The 21039-nt window shown below is 40.8% G+C and overlaps 1 protein-coding gene and 2 long non-coding RNA genes across 3 annotated transcripts in view; 2 read left to right on the forward strand and 1 right to left on the reverse strand.

The window, feature by feature from the left end:
• Positions 1 to 416: 416 nt before the first annotated feature.
• Positions 417 to 3037, forward strand: LOC145420052 (uncharacterized). The gene is made up of 2 exons (XR_013901341.1): positions 417 to 2172; positions 2350 to 3037. It is a non-coding gene; the product is annotated as an uncharacterized LOC145420052 (long non-coding RNA).
• On the reverse strand, positions 2647 to 4356 carry LOC145420051 (uncharacterized). Its single transcript, XR_013901340.1, has 2 exons — positions 4120 to 4356; positions 2647 to 3203 (listed from the first exon to the last, which is right to left on the reverse strand). It is a non-coding gene; the product is annotated as an uncharacterized LOC145420051 (long non-coding RNA).
• A 1529-nt stretch (positions 4357 to 5885) lies between these two features.
• fat3a (FAT atypical cadherin 3a) overlaps positions 5886 to 21039 on the forward strand; it is a 170098-nt gene continuing 154944 nt past the window's right edge. The window contains exon 1 of the mRNA XM_026192655.2: positions 5886 to 6069. The gene's annotated coding sequence lies outside the window, so the exon portion shown is untranslated. The remainder of the gene's footprint in view (positions 6070 to 21039) is intronic.

Below are 21039 nucleotides of genomic sequence, written 5' to 3' on the forward strand. Positions count from 1 at the left end.
TCTTGTGTGCGAGCTTCACAAGCAACAGAGTTGTGCAAAATACAATAATGTAAACAAGCAAAATACAAGCTACATCTAAAACTAATAAATATACACTCAACAAAAATATAAACGCAACACCTTTGTTACTGCTCCCATTCCCCATGGGATGGACGTAGAGACCTAAAATTCATTCTAGATACACAATATAACCATCCCTCCCAAACAGTGGTCACAAATCAGTCCAAATGTGTGGTAGTGGGCACATCTGCTATATTGAGATAATCCATCCCACCTCACAGGTGTGCCACATCAGGATGCTGATCTGACATCATGAGTAGTGCACAGGTGTACCTCAGACTGCCCACAACAAAAGGCCACCCTGGAATGTGCAGTTTTGGCCGAATGGGGCGCGGGGGAGGGCTTTGTACGCATCCCGGAAAGAGGTGTAGCAGTGGTCGAGTAGCCGATCTCCACGAGTGTTAAAGTGGATGTGTTGGTGGAGTTTGGGTGAGACTTTCTTCAGGTTTCCCTTATTAAAGTCTCCGGCTGTGATAAACGCCGCCTCTGGGTGTGCGGTTTCCTCGCTGCTGATCACGCTGTACAGTTCCCTGAGTGCTCGGTCAGTGTCGGCTTGTGGGGGAATGTAAACAGCCGTAATAATCACTGCTGTAAATTCCCTCGGTAGCCAGAATGGCCGGCACTTAATCATCAGGTACTCCAGGTCCGGTGAGCAGAAGGATTTGACCGGGTGCACGTTCGCATAATCACACCAGCTGTTGTTGATCATGAAACACACACCACCGCCTCTGCTTTTCCCAGTAAGATCCTGTGACCTGTCCGCGCGATTGACGGAGAACCCCGGTAGTTGTATTGCGGAGTCCGGTACCTTGTCCGATAGCCAGGTTTCTGTGAGGCAGATCACGCAGCAGTCCCGCATCTCTCGCTGGAATGAGATCCGTGCCCGAAGCTCGCACAGCTTGTTCTCCAGAGACTGCACATTAGCCAGTAATAAACTGGGTAACGGTGGTCTGTTAGTGCGCCATCTCAGTCGAACCAGAACGCCAGATCTTCTCCCTCTGCGTCGGCGTTTGCGGCCTCCAGGGCCAGAGAACAAAGGCGTCTCAGGTGAGATGAATGGGGGGTCTGCAAACGGAGCGTCCGTGTTGCAAAACTTGAACTCCGGAAAGTTATAAGAAAGACCGTCTTTTATGTCCAGTAAGGTTTGTCGGTCGTACACAAGGAGACATGTGCTACTCACGAAAAAATGAAGGAAAAGTAAAATTAAACACAGAAAAAAGCTGTTGCTTGGGGGAGCTCGCGACAAGGCTGCCATACTCTGCGCCATCTTGAATCACGCATACCTGCTTCATACCCTGGAGGACGGGGCTGTGGCTCCCCACACTCCCTAGCAGATCGTTACATGGAGAAACCTTTGGAATGCAAGCATGCTGATCCACACAGGTATGCACACAGGTGTACACACGGGTATTCAAAGACGCGGACTACAGCTTTCTTGGCTGCTGCCTCAAAGCACATTGTGCGCTGTCTATCTTGCGTGCTGCACAATATCGTTTATTATTTAGTATCTACTGATATCTACTGCTAGCTAGTTTATTGTGATGGTGCCGTTTTTTTTTATTATGTTGCTCTTTGTTGTTTGCTTTCTCTTCTGTTTTTTTTCTCCATACAGGCGACCCAGGTGTTTTTTTTTTCTTTCTTCCCCCCCTTCTCACCGTCTCTTCTCCCCTTTGGTTTTCTTTCCGCTTGGCATCTTTCTTGGCCTTAAGACAACAATTCTGATGGCTAAAGATCCAAACGGGACACAAAAAAAAAAAAAAAAAGGAAATAGACACCTGCACCACGAGGGAAAAAGGCGCACGAAAGTGGCAGGCAGATGAAGACAAACCACGGCATAATAATACTTTTACGTTTTGCAATCTACAAAGGTTTGCACTTTGAGAATCAATTGTGAGAACTGTGACCAATGTTCATGTGTGTGGGGAAAACAGTATATAAAGTGCGTGACCAGGGGCTAGTTATTCTGAGAACCCCTGCTGCAATAAATGAGGGACCACTGTCTACTCTGATTATTATATTCAACCTGTTAACATTTAATACAGTATTGATAGAACCAACTGATTCTGCAGCAGAGCATCCCCAGTCTCTGAGCTCCTGCTGCTGCACCCACAGGTATGTACAGCAAGCACTGATACCTTTTTAGTCGGTGGGATTGCCTTGTGATCACCTTTACTAAATATCTACAACCAATCTGATTATATCCTGTTTTTGTTTTGTTTTTTTTTCAATCTTGAAATTAAAATCTAGTAGCAGCCTTCTCATTTCTTTGTGTTTTGTGCTGTTTTACAGGCCCACAGAGGAGGACGGCTCCGAGGCAGATGAGGGACGGTCCATCAGCGCTGGAGCTGGCCATCCTGGTATCCCTGAAGAGTCCACACCAGTCTCCCATGGAGCATTTCCTCCTCAGCCTTGTTCCTGCTCTGGAGAGCAGCTGGTCCTTTTTAATTCCTGTCTCTCTGTAAATTCTTATATTTTATATATTTATGTTTAATGTTTTTCTGTTTGAGAATTTTAATATTATTTCAAATAAATTTTTATAATGACTAATGTCTCAGTTCTACTACACAGCAAATGTTGGCACACGACTTGACACATGTAGAATTTATTTCATATTATACTAATGACAAAATATACTAATACAGTGGGTTGCAAAAGTTTGGGCAACCTTGTTAATAGACATTATTTTCCTGTATAAATCCTTGGTTGTTACAATAAAAAATGTCAGTTAAATATCATACAGGAGACACACAGTGATATTAGAGAAGTGAAAAAAAGTTTACTGGATTTACAAAAAGTGTGCAATAATTGTTTAAACAAAATCAAGCAGGTGCATAAATTTGGGCACCACAAAAAAGAAATGAAATAAATATTTAGTGTATATCAATGTGTGTGTCTCCTATATGATATATGGGGTGCCTTTGTCTGGACGTGCTTCCCATCCAGAGCTGCACAGCACAGAGGAAAGTTCCAGCGCTCCCTCTGTGATGGACCGCCAGTCTCCAGGTGAAGGCACAGCCATGAAGTCGTCCACTAGACAGTCTCAGATGGCCGTCGCTACCTGGGGGGTGATCTGGCTCACCGTGGACACACTGACTCTGAAACTGAACGCGATGGTCCTGAAGGAGTCCCTGGTGACAAGGAACCTGGACAAAATTGTTCAAAATTAGTATTATGTGTACTGCAGTTACAAAATACATTAGTCAAATTCCAAAAACTTTTGTGATGTCAGATTTAAATCACAAAACTTAAATCTTACATAAAACATTTTGTAATTATAAGGATAATTACAAAATGTATATTAGATAATATCTAAAACAGTTGTGTTTTATTTTAACTTTAACATATCATAATTTGATTGGTAGCAACGTTTACAACTACAGTGTGCCAATCACTCATAATTCCTAAACATGTCAATCAGGTAGGAATGAAGTAAGACATTAATAGAAATAAAGAGTTGTATGTTGACATGTAGCTCTTTCCTTGCTTAAATCATTAATATTTTTGAAAAATTAATCTGTGATAAGACATAGCTTATCAAGATAGAACCATGTAACTAAAGATGAACCAAACTGTTCACAGTTTTATCTAACTCTGTTTTAATAAAGGCTGGTGACCCCTGTTATAGAGTCTGACAGCTGCAGGGGTTATATACAAATATTCAACTATACCAGAATTAAACCAGGTCTAAATAAAAAGGAGTGAGTATCACTACAAAGGTTAACTCAGTGGTCCTAATGCTACAGTTTGATATCAGCAAACACCGAGCGCATAAATTGATGTGACACCACAGCCATGCTATCAATGCAAACACTGATAACAGCATAAATTGAATTAAATCAGGACTTGATGAGACCTTCTGAGTATCACTAGAAATATTATAAACAGTCATCTCCGTACCACAGTTTGCTATCAGTAAACACCGACGGCATTCATTGATAGCATAGCACATCCATGTTAGCAGTCTATAAACAATAGTTTAGCATATTAGCACAGGTATCAATAAAGGACTACCGTATACGGTAGTTGTTTAGTAACTACTAACCTTAGTAACTAACTAACCTCAGGCAGACGGACAGGCGCTCTGCAGGTGGGATTGAGCGCCTGTAGTTGGTGTCTAGGCGGGCAATGCTTGGACCAACGCGGGACAACAGGTCCTCAAACTGGGCGAGGGAAAGTGAATGGAGAAGGGAGACTCTCTCTTCAAACGCTAGCTCGACAGCTGCCATCTAGCAAAGGTACCGGTCTGGCACAACTTCCTCCCACATCCCTCCCACATTTCCAATGCAATTTTGAGGCGCGATGGATTTTTCTTGGACACGCGTAGAGGTGCAAATGTGCACGCGTCAAATTAGGGGCGTTTGGGGCGTTTTGTTCGCGTCCATCGTGTTCGGTGTGAACACACCGTTATAGCTCACGCTTATAGCCTATAAGCTAACAGCTAGCCTGGTTAATGACGCTAGAGTTCAACGCACATGCAAACAGCTCGTCTCTACTTCTTTAACTGTTAAAACAGAAGGCAATACTGCGGGTGATTTTGTTTTTCAGCAAGAGTTAGTAAAAAACATCTCTAGTATAATCAAATCTACTTGCTAAACATCTGCAGCTTGGCAGTGTATACAGCACTATAATGACCAGACCTAATTATTTTGGAAACCATACCTCTTTCCACAGGTCTCAACTTCATCAGACATCACCTAGACTCAGAGCTGGATGAGTCCAGCGCAAACAGCAGCCTAACCGACTAAGATAAATGGATCCATGGGCTCAGGAAAGCCAGAAGCAGGGGAGCTGGAGAGGTACCTTTCATGTCCATTCACTGGAGGTGTGGATCTATTGCATGGCTTTCCCCACATCAAGAAGCTGTCAATCAAAATCTGTACAGCTCTTCCTGCATCTGGAGCTTGTGAAGGACTTCTTAGTCATGCAGGACTCCTGTTCACTGCTAAACAGTTACAGCTTCACAGAAAGAACCTTAACCATCACTTCACTGTGTGAAGAAATGGCACATTTTTGCTAAATATGCAGAAATAAATGCACACTTATACAATTTATGGTAAAATGAGCTGCTTTGTATGTATGTTGAAGATGCCTCGTTCTAATGTTTTCTCTGAGGCTGCTGTGCCATTTGGCGCAAAAATGAATATAAAGTTTACAGCATATCTTGTCACTGGAAATTGTTTGCACTGTTTATATATTTATATTATTTACTGTAGGTATTGGTGAAAAAAGCTTTATGTTGTGAAAAACTGAAATTGGAAATTAGAATTATTATGCCTTATTTTGTTGATGTTTTTACATATATTCCTTTTGAAAATACTAAGATTTGTATATTTATTAATTTTTGTTTGTCTGATAGCATTTATTTAAAAAAATAAATTGGACATTTCAAACAGTTACTCACTACTTGAGTAGTCTTTTCACCAAGTACTTTTTTACTCTTACTTGAGTAACTTTTTTTGAGACTACTTTTCACTTTTACTTGAGTAATAATATTTTAAAGTAATGCTACTCTTACTTGAGTACAATTTTTGGATACTCGACCCACCTCTGCTGTCAGCCGAAAATAAAGAGACACCAAAATCAAGCATCTACGGAGGAAGGCAAGATGAACTTGTACCACAGTGATCTGAATGTTTCTACTGATGGAGGAATCCTGAAGTGTAAAGGCCTTCACTCTGCTCAGAATCAGCCAAATGCTGCAAAACGGGTTGCACATGGATAATAAACCAAAGCAAACTGCGAAAGCAAGCTGTTTAGTGACAGCTTTAGCTAAGCTGACTTGACTAAATGGAGCAAAGAATTGGTTAAATCTGTGCATCTCCGGCAGGTTGCGCTCTGCCCGTGCATCTCTGCACACGCCCCGGCCTCGTCGTGAGCGCGCGGCTCGCGGAGCAGCATCAGCAGAGCGGGGGCGCGGATCAGATCGAAGCGGACATTCTGCAGTCATTGTTGGAGGATCGTGCGGAGTTGGACGGACTTTCGTACCGAGGTCTTCTGTAGCGTGGCCGGGTGAGCTCCGCGGGAAACCGCATGTAGCTTAGGGGCTGGTGGGGGGCAAAGGTGCGAAGTGAATGCGGGGGACGGCTCTGGAGAGCCGGTAGTGCATTTTCTTTTCTCCTTACTGAAAACAGGGATGGTGAAGGTGAGATGAGCTCTAGCTGCTGCTTTCGCCGTGTTACAGCGCAGTAGGTGCGCGCTACCTCACGGTATGGAGGGAAAACGGTGGTCGGCGGGCTCCGACCATTAGTGGTCCAGTCTCCGCTGCAGCCGCCATGACTTAACCGCTGTGTAGCTGTCTTTGCTCCACCGGGACTAGCCCAGCTGTGTGGTACTGGTCATGCAACTTTAGCACACACACACACACACACACACACACACACACACACACACACACACACACACACACACACACACACAAAGCAGGCCTCCGTCGCACCTTTATGTGAATGATTTCTGTAATGCTGTCGCCTACAGCAGCGCTCATATCGCCGGAGCTGCAGTGCTCTGGGAGTGGAACGAAGATGATAAAAATAATCGTCGTGTTTCATGATACTGGACGCGCTCGGGAGAAATCCTCGGATGCTTCTTGTGATGTGATGCGATGCAGACGTGCTCTAGTTTCGAGGTTAACATGTGTGTTGCTGCAGACATACAGATGGAAGCAACAACTGGGACTGGTTTTAAGTGTCCCGTGGGCATTGAGGGGAGGTGTGTGAAGAGAAGCTATGTCATCAAGGTTACTAGCGGCCAGTAAGGCCGATCTTAAGGGTGGAGCTGCATTAATGAAAAAGTCTGTAGCTTGCGTGTGCGCTTTTCACCATGTGCACTGGCAGGGGCGGATCTAAAGAAATTTTGCTAGGGCGGCATGGACATCAAATGGGGTGGCAAAATCAAAACCTTTTTTAACCCCTACCCCCCCCCCCCCCCCCCCCCCCACACACACACACACACACACACATACATATGTAGATATTACATATGGTTAAAATGAAGTATACATATTCAGTAAGTATACAGGTTTCATATAAATATAATCTAAACTTAATTTATTTTTTGTAGCCTGCATAATTAAACGTTTCAGTTACATGTGAATTTTAATTTTATGTACTGTATAGTAAATGGCCTGTAAATGGCCTGTATTTGTATAGCGCTTTTCTAGTCCCTAAGGACCCCAAAGCGCTTTACACAACCTGTCATCCACCCATTCACACACACATTCACACACTGGTGATGGCAAGCTACAATGTAGCCACAGCCACCCTGGGGCGCACTGACAGAGGCGAGGTGATATGTAAAAATTTTCCAACTGACAATCGTCAGTCCAATAACCAACAATAGGGGATATATTTGTGCAGACTTTTTGATGGGCGAAGCAATATAATCATGCACGGACTGATTTGCGCAATTACAATGTATAAGTTTTGTTTGGAGGGAATATTTTGCCTTCTTTTCTTGTTTGTTTCAGTATTAATATAGCTACTTTTGGGATTATTTATTTATTTATTTGAGATGCACCAAAGACTTAACAGTAGACTTAACAATACGGCAGAGAATCTGTTTTTTTTTTTTTTTTAATGTTCGCTGGAAGAGGCATTTTGATTTTTAAGTAACTGTTTGTAGAGCAGGGCGATATGGCCAAAAATATTTATCACGATATATATTTGAAAATTTGCAATAACGATATAACTGACGATATAATTGATGCGAGACAAAATACAACTCCACAACATTACTAGCGCAAAAAGACAACCTTCCATTTATTTTCACTTAAACAAGAAACTGGTTTTTATGTACATTAAAGCTTTATAAAAATATAACAGTGCAAATGCAAATTCCTTGCTGAAAGTTTAACCAAAAGGCATTTCCAGTAGAAATGGGCTGACATATCCTGAGCATAACCATGTATAATATCCACTGAAGTTAAAAAGAGGTGCAGTACGTATTTTTCGGACCATAAGGTGCACGGGATTATAAGGCACATTAAGCGAAACAAAGCAGTCAGATAAATCAAACTTTATTAAACTCATTCTTCTTGCTTCCTCCACTTCTGTACCATTGATTCATTAATGTTGAATTCTCTGGCAGCTGCTCTATTCCCATGTTGTTGCAGTATATTAATGACTAACCTCGTATTGTGGATGGATTATCTCAGTTGTTCTCCTGACTGAAGTTTGGTCCGTTTACAGCATCCTGCCATGCGATTGCATTTGTCTCTAACCATGAGGAACCTTAACGTTAACTTTTATAAGTGGAAAAGTGTTAGTGTTCGTCCTCCAGCTTCACTGTTTATGTTATGCTAACATAGCTGTGTCGCAAGCGATCACGTAGCACATCATTATATACCAGCTAGCCCAACTTCAGTAACCCTACAAACGTCACTGCTGTTTAGTTTCCTGTCTTCATTTGTGTTGGAAGTGATAACAGAGCTGTACGTTTTAATTTTTTCAGAAATCTCTCAGTCAGAACATGCAATATCATGCTTAGGTAACTCGCGAAACTAGCGAGCTAACTTCCGCTAGCTTCCTGCTAACTTCTAACTCCGTTAAATGTAATAAATTTTGTTTTCATGGATGCCTGGAAGTTAAACTTCATAGTTACACCTGGTAAAGCAGTAATGCTGATCGTTTTATTAAAGATGAAAGAATTTAGACAGTTTTTAACTCTCAGTGATGCTGCAGTGTTCGTTTGACCTGAAGTATACTGAGTTTAGGACCCAGATTACTCCCACATTTAAGAGCATCTTAGTCCGACAAATACGACAATAACGACGGCCGCTTGCATGTTCTGCAAAAAAATGTGCTTTGTCGTGTATCTGACTGACAAACACCAAACCAGTTCCACATCACTGAAGTTGCACCATTTTTACAAACCAATTCTGGTTCATCTGTTTCACTCAACAATTGGCCATGTGCGTATGAAAACAAAGGCACTGCGCATGCGCGTTTTACTCATATTCTATCGCGATATTTCATTTTCCTATCGTTGCCTAACATTATACTGGTACTACCGTGAATGGTATAATATGGCCCAGCCCTAACTGTTTGTTTAATTTTGTATTTGTTGTTTGGTTGAGTGTGTAAGACAAACACCGGAGCTGCCTGTAAACACGGTTATAGTGGAAAAAAGAAGCCAATTTCTCTTTGTTTCCCTCCCCACCATTGTGGGTTTAAAAAAAAGAAGAAGAAAGAAATAAAATGTTTGTTTTTTTCTGAACTAACTTTCTTTCTTTCTGTTATGAGTTTCAGTAAATGAGTCGCTGCATTTTGGTGCACTCTGAGGAGGGTGCATTTGTTCACAGCTGGAAGAGTGTGCTGTTGAAACAGCGGTATTATTTTTTCTGTTGACTGCTTCTGTAAGCTTCAACCAACATTATTAGCAAACGTACTCATGGGGAAATGATAAATAAATGAATCGCTCTTGTAAAAATGATGGGTATAGGCTCACCCTATTGTCAATAGTCAATATATTCGTCTAATCGCCCAACTTTACTGTATAGCCTGTATAATAAATAAATATGTAGCCTAATAAGTATAAAATCCAGAAAGCTACACAATTGAGGTGGTTCATTCACAAACACAAGTCTAAGTTTTTTGTTAGAAAAAAATAAAATTGTTACATGCTTACACTTAAACAAACCTATATGGAAAAGATATATATAAATCTTATAAAGTTTGTATCTGTCTTGTGTGAAACTTGTATGAAAAGCATACAAGAGTGAAAACAGATATAAGATCCCTTGAAAAATTATATAATGAAACTTGTATGTTCTGGATACTTACTAAAACAATGTATGAAAGTAATGAGAAAGTGGCCACTTTCATGAGTAAATCATATAAGTTTTTACTATTTCTTTTCCATATGGGAAATGTCAGAAATTCTGCACTGTCATGAAAAATTTAAACCTAAGTTTTTCATGCTTTGTTGAATTAAACCAGAGATTCCCAAAGTGTGGGGCCCGCCCCCCGGGGCAAAAAAAAAGCAACAAAAAAAAACACGCTTGGAGACTGATGGCATAGTGGACAGGTTTTTGATGGGGCTCCCAGACAAATGCAAAGCAGGAGATGAAGCATCGCCAAATATGTTTCCAAACCAACTTCCTTCCAAGCCAAAGACTAGAAAATATGGTGAAGCATGTCTTCCCTTTGGCTTCACCTGCACAAGTGCCAAGGGAGGTCTCCCCTGCAGAATTGGTTTTCCCTGCATCGGGAGCAGCGCTGGGCTCTCCAAATCACGGACAGACAGTATCCCACATTCTTGATTTTTAGTTCACAAACACTTCTTGTAATGACTAACTTACTCCTGACATTTTGGAGATGTTAGCTCTTTATACAGTAAAGTTACAGTGGGATACAGGGGGCATTATTCTTGTAAAACAAAGGGGGGCCTAGCAAAAAAAGTTAACCCACTTAGTTCCAGATTATAATTGGCCATATTTGACTGCTTTTGATTTTACATTTATATTTCACCTTTAAATGTTTTTTTTTTTGCCTTGTGTGGTATCATTGTTTTCAGCACAATCTTATGTCTGCATGTACAGTTATTTTTTCATTTCATTGTTTTTTTGGGGTTTTTTTTTGTACAACCATTAAAAAAAACTACTAAAACTAAAATGAGAGAACAATCAGCTGTCATAATAAGATGTCCCACAAATTATTTTTGCCAGTAAAAAAAAAAAAAAAAAGTTTGTCCGCCACAAGGCAGGGGAGAACACCACAGGGATAAACCCTGCAGGCCTGACAACAGGCGTATGATTCCTCCGGTTTTCCACCTGGAGACATTGTTCAGTGGAGATGGTGTCTTCCTTTGTGACGTTCATTAGTACCCTTACTGACACAAAGCAAAACAACAATCACACAACACACTAGCTATGCACTCCACCCTAAACGTTACACATCTCTTTCTCTCTCTCGCCCGCTGGATCTCGCTGCCGTCACTCCCAAATTTTTCACATCATTCCGAAACAATAAAATCCCACATGATGCCACTTTTTTTTATTTGTCGACATGATACATTTTTCCACCAATAGCAATGAGGTGCCTTTTTTTTCTCTACTGTTTAGTATTCAGAAAAAGCATTGCATATATATATATATTAGGGAGAGAGAAAGACTGCTATGTCAGCTTAAATCGGTCATGTGCGTATCTGCACACATCTGCTACTGTGTGTGTGTATGCCAGAAAGATGGAGAGAGTATGAAGGTGCTTCCTCCTCCTCTCACCTTTCATCAGGTAGACAACACCAGCTAGGCATCCACTGTTAATTGGCTCTGCCCTGCCAGAGTCCGTGCAGCTCCTTTTCCACTCCTCCTTTCCCAACAGTTCCTCCCTTCATCATCACCTCTTATCATACTAAACAATTCCTTCTTTACACCCTTGTCCTTTACCTGTTATGCAAGGTCTAATTGGAATACAGTAGCTGCTTTAGACTGCAGTGTGGCAGGTTTAATTATAGCTTTTTGTACATACTAAAAGATATCATCTTGTATGAGATATTTCTCATATTTTATTTGTAGATTTGGTTATTAAGTTTGTGGGAGTGATGCAACTATAAGCCTTTTTGTCTAAACTTTGTCCCATGTGAGTGAATTACTCAGAGTAAACACTAACAGAAAACTGCAATTCAATATTCATATTTAGGACACAAAATACTTAGATTTATGCTGTGGAATGTAACATGATGAGTTCTTCTTTTGAAACGCTTTTTTTTTGGTTTTGTTTTGTTTTTCTATGTGTGCTACAACTTGCCTTGAGGCAACAGTTGCTAAGATTTGGCCCCATTTATAAATTGAATTAAATTGAAAAAAAAACCCCCATACTATATGTATGTTTGAACAACCATGTCTTATACTTACAGAGAATGGTAGGAATAATTTCCTGAAGCACTTTTTATGGTTGAGTCAGTCTGAGGAAGGAGCTCTGCTGCCTCAGAACTGTCTTGTGTAGGAGGTGTCATGAGTTGTCCATGATACAGAGGAAACACAAGTGAACTGAGCTGGAGATGTTTTGTTGTGCCTCTGAGTGGTAATTATCGTGTGTGATGTGGGATTTAAAAATTTAGAGATTTGCCTTTAAAGATGGCAGAAATGTTTAGATTACCTTCGTTTTCCAGGTACTTTTGATGATAATGTGGCATGTGCATATTTCATTACCTAAACCTAAACTTGTTAGATTGGTGCTGATTTAGAGCTGCATCATTTTTGCAATCAAGTGAAACAGGTTTGTAGTCATATTTATTAACAATTCAGCCTCATGACTAACATTTTCCTTTCACAATAAAGCCTAGCAGCTCTGAGCAATTTCTGACAGTGTAACATTGCTGGATGAGGCTGGGCTTCCGATGTTAGACGGGATTTTTTTTTTAGCAGTATACTGATAGATGTTCCAGCCTTGACGTTGTTTCTGTGTTCTTGTGGCTGCATATCAGGACACGGGCTGCATTGCTGCAGATAATATGTGAGAGCACTTTGCAGAGCACTGTAGGACTGGCTGCAGTGGCTGATCCTCCCCACTGAGCACACTGACCTCCACATGGAAGAAAGAGAGGAGGGGGAGGAGAAGATGCAGCTATTCTCTCTATTCTTTTTGTTCTCCTTCTCTCCAAGTGCCTTGCTCCACAGGCTGGCTGCTTGGAAATGGCATTGCTGCAACCCCTCCTCCTTCTTCACTCTCCCCCTGCTTTTCCTGCATCTCTGGGGTCCCAAGAGCTTTGTGAGCGTCTGTTTGAGCCAAATGCCAGCACTCTGCATGCCCTCTCCCCCCTTCCTTCATCTTCCTGCGTGTGTATGAGAGGGAGAGAGTTGGGGGATTTCTTTGGATGCCTTCTTTATCCATGATGGGGGTTGCCTGTTGCTGTGTTCTAGTGCTTCATCCCCAGCGTTTGTGCAATTGGCGTGTGAGTAAGAGAATGTTATTGTTCACAGTTTCACCATAAGCTCTTTTCACACATGTACTGCAGCTCTACTGCATCCCAGTCCTTTGTCTATGACACTGTGCTTAGCACCACAAATTAGTTTAAAAAAAAAAACAAAAACGAATTTTTTACCCCATGATCTGATGGGATGCTTACATTTAAACATACACTTCAAATAAACTGAAACATCAAGGAAATCGAGCTAAAAAGTTGGTAATCTATGTACCATCAATATATCTTAACTCAACAACCAGCTGACATATCCTTTGAAACCTGACAGCTAAATTGCCTAGATGTGAGGCTTGTGAGGCTTTCACTGTGAACATATCAGAAATTTTACATCTAAATGTAGGGATGGGTATTGATAAGATTTTCACGATTCCGATTCCATTTTCCATAAATTATTCTGTAGCAATTGTAGGCAGGGACATTACTGGATATTCTTGTGTAAACAAGAATATCCAGTAATGTCCCTGCCTACAATTAAACACATTCACTTACTGAAAATCGGGGGCACCTGCTGTGGCAAATCGGGGGCACCTGCTGTGCAAGCCTTTTACCACAAACTTAGTCACTGCTCGGTGACATTCGTCTATCCTGCCTGAAAGGAGACGCTACCGGTAGACTGCAGCGAGAACTGCCAGCATCTGAGGCAGCCAGACTCTGTCTCTCTCATCATGGTCACCTAAATGCACAGTAATAGCAGGTAGGGCTGCTCAATTAATCGAATTTTAATCACGATTACGATCTGGAATTTCAACGATCATTAAAAATGACTGAGCCGATTATTAGCCCCTCCCTCATTTATCCGCGACACCTTAAAGGCCGGTCCGTGAAAATATTGTCGGGCATAAACCGTCCGTGGCGCAAAAAAGGTTGGAGACCGCTGATTAAGAGGACCCGAGGGAAGCTCGGAAAGCTAAGCAGAAGTTATTTGGAGAGGAGAGTGACTGCTGTTGGTTGAAAAGAGAGGTAAAAAAACTTCAGTGGTGTTGCACACTATTTTATATTATTTTTTAAAGTCATTGTTAACCCTTTAAAGCCGGTCAGAGCAGCACGCTCTGTGTTGTGTAACTATTTTTAAATCCCTGTAGAACCTGAACCGTGTAAGCTAGCGCAATAATTTGTTTTGCATATGAAACCGGAGGAGTTGTACTTACATCTGATGCCATCAGCTTGTCCTCGGTCACGGTTTCCTTCCACATAAAGCTTTGCAAAAATTGCATAAAAAGCGCTTGCAGGAACAAAACCATAATATTCCAGAAACAGGCTTTGCCGATTCGATCAGCTGTCTCCAACCTTTTTTGCGCCAGGACCAGTTTATAAGGTGTCGCGGATAAATGAGGGAGGGGCTAATAATCGGCTCAGTCATTTTTAATGATCGTTGAAAGCCCAGATCGTAATCGTGATTAAAATTCGATTAATTGAGCAGCCCTACTGCCAGGTAAATGACGCTCCGCAACGTGGTGACGTCATTCGGGGCGACTGGAATCGATAAGGGAATCGTTTGCAAAAATGGCAAACAATTCCAAGGAATTGAAACAGTGGGAACCGGTTCTCAACAAGAACCGGGTTTCGATACCCATCCCTATCTAAATGTGTGCGTTTAGTCTAGTAAATAGGTGTCAAACTCTGGCCCGCGGGCCAAATTTGGCCCGCAAAGCCATACCAAGTTACTATTAGAGCTGGCCTACTGGTATTATACAGCTAATATATATATATATAGTTTAGTATTAAGCTTTGCTTGTTCCATATTCAGTTTTTCAGCAAAACTTGTTTGAGTCCATAAGAAAAGATTCATTCTTATATCTGGAGGAAGATTTTTTATTAAATATTAACGTTAGCCCGCGACTTTGTTCCAGTTTTGAATTTTGGCCCACTGTGTATTTGAGTTTGACACCCCTGGTCTAGTATTTGCTTTTTTTAATGCCACGCATATCTAGATGCACCTTGACTGGCTTCAGGTCCTGCCTGTAGCAGTTGCCACACACACCGCAAGCTGGATGCAAAGCCTCCTCATTCATGGCAATTGTGAAACTTACTTCTCAGGACATTAGCTGTATTACCATTATTTATCCACCTTTCTGCTTAATAACCACTTGCTGAATTTCTGTTGCTAGAAATCAGATGAATATGGGCAATTAAATGGTTGTCCGTTTTTTTGAATTTATCATTTCAGTAGAAAGTAAATGCCAGTTCAATTCACTGATGCCCACTAAGCTAGCAACTCTATGGCAGACGTACGTTACTAAGATATGAAATGCATTCTTCTTGCTTCCTCCACTTTTGTACCATTGATTCATTAATGTTGAATTCTCTTGCTGCTGCTCTATTCCCATGTCATACTGCATGACCGATAGAATTTGAAATCTGCTTCATGAGCATGTCTCTTAACAGGTGCCATTTTTGGGTCCTTATACACACGCAATACGGTAATATTATGTTGAAGCACGGTACGTATTAATCTGCAAGGCTCCTGACTATGGTAGCTGTAATGCTCCAACAGTCCGTCAAGCGGTGTGGCTTCATTGCTTACCGAAGTCATACTAAAACATTTTGACAGATTTTTGAGTGCTGTGTAACATAAATCTGTTCACGTTCAGTAAGCACAAATAGAATTCATACATAAGGCACACTTTTGAGGAAATGAAAGGATTTTAAGTGCACCTTATAGTCCGAAAAATACGGTACTGAAAACGTTCTTGTGCTTAAAGTGCTTCGCTGAACTGAAATTTAAACTTAAAATATCTCAAGATATATAAAATAAAAAGAAAGTCAAAATTAAAAGTGCCTCAAAGGCTTTGAACTGAACATCTCAATATCTGATTGGTTTAGACCACAATATGGGCATAATGGCTCCCAGGGCTCAAAAAATTTCAAAATCCCTGGTACCCCTTCGGGCAGGCACTCTTCAGTTTTTGGTAGCCGAAAATAAATTTAAGTAGCCCGAATTTTAAAAAAACAAACAAACAAAAAAAAAGGACAATTTTTTGATTGATGTTTTGTTTCCTTTACAGTATTATTGAGTATAATATTGTAAAGGAAACAAAACAGCAATCAAAAAATAGTTAAAACACAAATTACAAAAACTGTATAAAAATTACAATCATCAACTCAAATATTTGGTTCTAATTGAACAGAAATTTATATGAACTTGTTAGAACTGTGTAGAACATGAATCAGTCTGTGTCAGATCCTGAATTTGAAATTTCCACTGAAATCACGGGTAAGAGGTAAGTGGAACCAAGATCTAGGACATTTGCTTTTTGAAGTTTGCAAAGACTGCTAAATATTGCCAATGGTAGTTCACTCTTTGTAACATAGTATGCTGTTCTAAACAGCTTTTTCAGGACTTCTTGTTGTGCTTGGTTTATTTTTAGTATGTTTTTTGCAATTGGTGTTTGTTCTAGGAAAGATACTGCAGACTGAGCAATAACGCACTTTTGCATTTCTCATGGGTTCTGATGAGGGGTCTTTCTTAAAATTACTGGTCCCAATAACAAAGGCGCTTGTCAACTCAGAAATCGAGGGAAACTCAACACACCCGGCAGAACATTAAATGTTATTATGTTATTTAGCTTACTATATTCCAACCACAGAAATTCTTTTGACCATGAAACCAAAAAAGCTGCGCTTTGTTTTTGCCTCATAGTCTGATTTGTCATAACTTTTCCATTTTGTGGTAGGCTTTTCTTTGACTGTCCCTTCTTCACCCTGACCTGTCTTATTTGGCTCTGCAGAACTAAAATTCCTGCGTAAATCCATCTGCATTTACACACGTACTTACATAACGGTCAGCGATTCTCTGAGCAATTAACCTCTATGACATGTTTAAGCTTGCTGCGGGAGATTTCACTTGTCATGTTTGAATAGTAAGCTAACGATTGATAAGACTATGCCAGAGGAATTAGTGCGCAATTAATCTGTCATTCACCAATCAGTACTGCTGATCTCTATACACAGTTCGTGCGATCGCAAAGTGAAAGTGAAAGCAAAAAACAAGCCCAAATTCAAACGCCATTTCAAATGTCACATATTGACAGTGGTTCATCGATGCCAATGACATAATTACCCAGCTACATTTGCGAAAGAATGCAAAAGCATTGACATATATTTTTCCTTCCTACGATAGCTTGATGGGCAGGACTGAGATGGATTTTTGTAGCCCGACTGGAAAAATCGCTAGCCCGACGTCCCGGGCGATTTTGTGAGCCCTGGTGTCTGTTGTTAACCACACAGAGATTTTAAGAATTGCAGTCTTTTTTGTTTGTTTGTTTGTTTTTTCACTCGAATGGCTGGTCGCAGCGGTGCAGCCTAGGATCTGTTTTGGCGGAACATTGGCAGAATATGCAGGTGTCACCATGCACTATTGGATTATTGTGGGGAAGCCTTCCTTCGTCATTTCCCTTTTCTGCCAACTGTGCAGAGACACTTGCATGACACAGAAATCAATCGAACAGCAGCAGCACGGAGTCGGTGCTGCGGCGCTTCAGCAGCACAGTTAGGCCATGATAGGGCATAATGTTGTCTGCTGTTGGCCACACATAGACTTTCAGAGTTGCATAGACTTTCTTTCTTTCACTCGAACGGCTGGTCGCACTGGTGCGACCTAGGATTTTTTTTAGTCGCACCATTGAGAAATTAGGTCGTATTTGGGACCAAATTGGGGAGTTAGTCAGTAGGGGAACAATTGTAATGGTTGTAATGGCTCAATGTGGGGAAAAGTATCATAACTCATAATAATTTCTATTTAGAGCCCCAGGAGATTTTCGTAGTGTACAGGTTGTGATCAGTTGATCTGCTGCTGTTTGTGGATTTCAGAATTTAACAAGATGTAAGGGGGTGTTTAATGAGTTCTCCTGCCTGATTTTCATCCTCAACACTGACAGTACACTGTGTATGTCTTTATATTAGACAGTACACAGCAAATCCAGCATGTCCAAATTAACACTGTCAGATTTGATTTCAACACCATTAAAGTGTCTATATGGGTCCACACCAGAGAGTGTTAATTTAACTCTTTTTGGAGAGTTGGTACGTTAACTGTCTGGAGTTGATAATTTAACACTTACTAATGCTAACTAGGTGTTAAGAGTTTATATATTAACTCTCAAACAATATTTTAGTTTAACTACGTAAGAGTTATCTTCTAATTAATTCTAAAAAGCGGGAATTTTACTGTTCTGAACTTTTAGAAATTTCTTTTGGAAATAAACATTTACTAAAAAGACGCAATGTTTTTTTTTTAAATAAACATTTATTCTGAACTGTGCACCACAATTTCAAAACATTTTCTTAAAGATGTAACAGTGTACATGTTCTCACTTTCATTAGAATTTTGTTTATCAAAAGGTCTGACATAGATGAGCTGGTAAATGCAAATAACTGCATTCTCATCACTTATTTCTTCAATACAATATGCATGTCCTTCATTCATCCCTTTGTGGAACTTCAACGCACTTCTGCTCTCCCCCATATTCCATCTTCACAAGCATATCCTATGTGGAGATTGAATAAAAATTAGTTGACACTAATTAATGGCACAAATAATCCAGTAAACAATTGCAGCACAGTAAAAAAAAAGAAATCCTTTTTGAGCCATTACTTGTGTAAAGTATTTTCCCAAAAGACAAGGACACAGGCAGCAGGTAATACTGAACTAAATGTAAAACCTCAACCTTTTTCATTTTTACCTAAACCGTGTGCACAAAACTCTGGAGGGATCTAAATCCTAATGTAGAACCCAGTGAGGACATCTGCTACTGCTGTTTGCTCGTTTTTTTTTATTTTTTTTATGGGAGTTCATTTTCAGGCTTCAAATAGCACCATTATACCAACATTTCACATTCTAGACATTGTTTTAGGTGTATTTGACCAAAAATGTGACTGAAAATTCACATGCAAGCTTTTTTTCAAGGCTGTGGTATTTGCCTGCAAACAATACCTTTCAGCTAGCTAAAACAGAATATTATGCTATCACCGAGCAACATGGCTAATGCCTTTCACACAGCTTTGTCTCAACTCCAAAGAGCCACAGAAGTAAAAGCTAATAATAATAATAATTGAAACAATCTTTGAAAAAATGACTTACCAAGCATTGCAAACAACTCAAATATGTAGAGCAAAATGTTCTGAAACGGCTTCACTTCAGCTTCGATTGGAGCCTATGGTGCTGGGGGCGGAGTCTGTAAATTTACTCTATTGGTGTCATAGCCCCTGTAGGAGTTCAGAGTTAAGAGGTCAAGAGTTAATGTTTCCATTGTAACACCTCCAGATTTGACATAGAAACACTCATTTTTAACACTCGATTTTAACTACTATCATTTTACACCTCAGAGTTACATTAAAAGAATGTGACTCTACTTAGAGTAAAATTAACTCTACTTTTGCAAGAAGACTACTAACACCAAAACATTTAACACTTTTGAATTTGCTTTGTACAGTGGTCCCCGCCATAACGTGGCTCACCTTTCGCAGTCTCGCTCTTTCGCAGATTTTTTTTGTGCAATTTTCCTTGGTTTTTTTTTGTTTGTTTTTTTATAGCGCATTGTGTTCTGTGTCTTGATTGGCTGTAGACCACAGTACAGAGTGCGTTCAGCTTGTCAAATTTACTTAAATATTCAATCGCTCGCTAGCAATGTGACTCTGAAGTTCTTAGTTTTTAATAGGGATGTGCGGATCAATACTGAAATATCAATTCCTCTGATACCAGTCATTTATGTTCTAGAATCGATTCTCACATTAAAATATCAATACTTTAGTAATTTAGGCTAAATTTGTAGTTTATCATTAACAGGAACACAGTGGAAAGAACTTATTTCATTCGGATTGTCTACATTGGAAGGAACTACTCTCTCTTCTGCCTTTCATAGTCATGTGCGAAATACAGCTGTATAAATGTGTCGCAGCCCCTTGGCGTGCACACTCACAACAATGGCTGAGCGTAATTGGAGTTATGTGTGGACGTATTTTACATCCACAAACAGCTGAGACGTGGTTTGCGATACATGTGGCAAGAAAGTGAGGTGTTGTGGCACCACCACAAATTTGTCAAACACCTCAGAGTAAATCGTATTACAGAATATGACGAGTGTATGTTGAGGCGAACTGAAGAGGAGTGGACAGGGACAGGTGCTGCTAGGGCGAGACAGACGTCTCTCACGGAGTCCTTTAGTGCTGCAGGCAGGCAAGGTGTTCAAATAGTGCACAATTCAGCTTTTTTATTTCTATATGATGAATTCTGTATTATTAAGTGATAAGAACAAGTAATCATTATGACGCTATAATTTGAGATACAATAAATAAAATACGTTTTTATACAAAGTATCGGCATCGGATCAGTATCGTAGATGCCACCCTGAATTTTACTTGGTATCGGATCTTTATTGCCTAAAGAAGGGCATCAAAAAAGCCAAACACCATTACAAAAAGAAGGTAGAAGAACACTTCTCCAACTCCAACCCCCGACGCATGTGGCAAGGACTCCAGACCATTACAGACTACAGGACCACCAAACCCTCCCCCGCATCCTCTGATGTCTCCTTCCTCAATGAGCTCAACAACTTTTATGCTCGTTTTGAGCGAGGGAATCCCACAACCGTAACTGAAGCAGACGTGACGCCAGACCACCAACCTCTGACTCTCTCCCCCACCGATGTAGGAGCGGTGCTGAGCAGGATCAATGTCCACAAGGCTGCAGGTCCTGATGGCATCCCCGGGCGTGTTCTCAGAGCATGTTCTGGGGAGCTTGCAGGAGTGCTCACAGACATATTCAATCTGTCCTTGGCCCACGCTGTGGTACCGGCCTGCTTCAAATCCACCTCCATCGTCCCGATACCCAAAAACTCCAACCCATCTTGCCTCAATGACTACCGCCCAGTAGCACTCACCCCCGTCATCACTAAGTGCTTAGAGCAGCTGGTCCTAGCACACTTCAAATCCTGTCTCCCCCCCACCCTGGAACCCCACCAATTCAGAACAGGAGCACAGAGGATGCAGTCTCCATCGAACTGCACTCTGTCCTCTCACACCTAGACAACAACAACACCTACGCCAGAATGCTGTTTATAG

This window comes from Astatotilapia calliptera, chromosome 14, assembly GCF_964374335.1.
Source record: "Astatotilapia calliptera chromosome 14, fAstCal68.1, whole genome shotgun sequence".
NCBI classification, from domain to species: Eukaryota; Metazoa; Chordata; class Actinopteri; order Cichliformes; family Cichlidae; genus Astatotilapia; species Astatotilapia calliptera.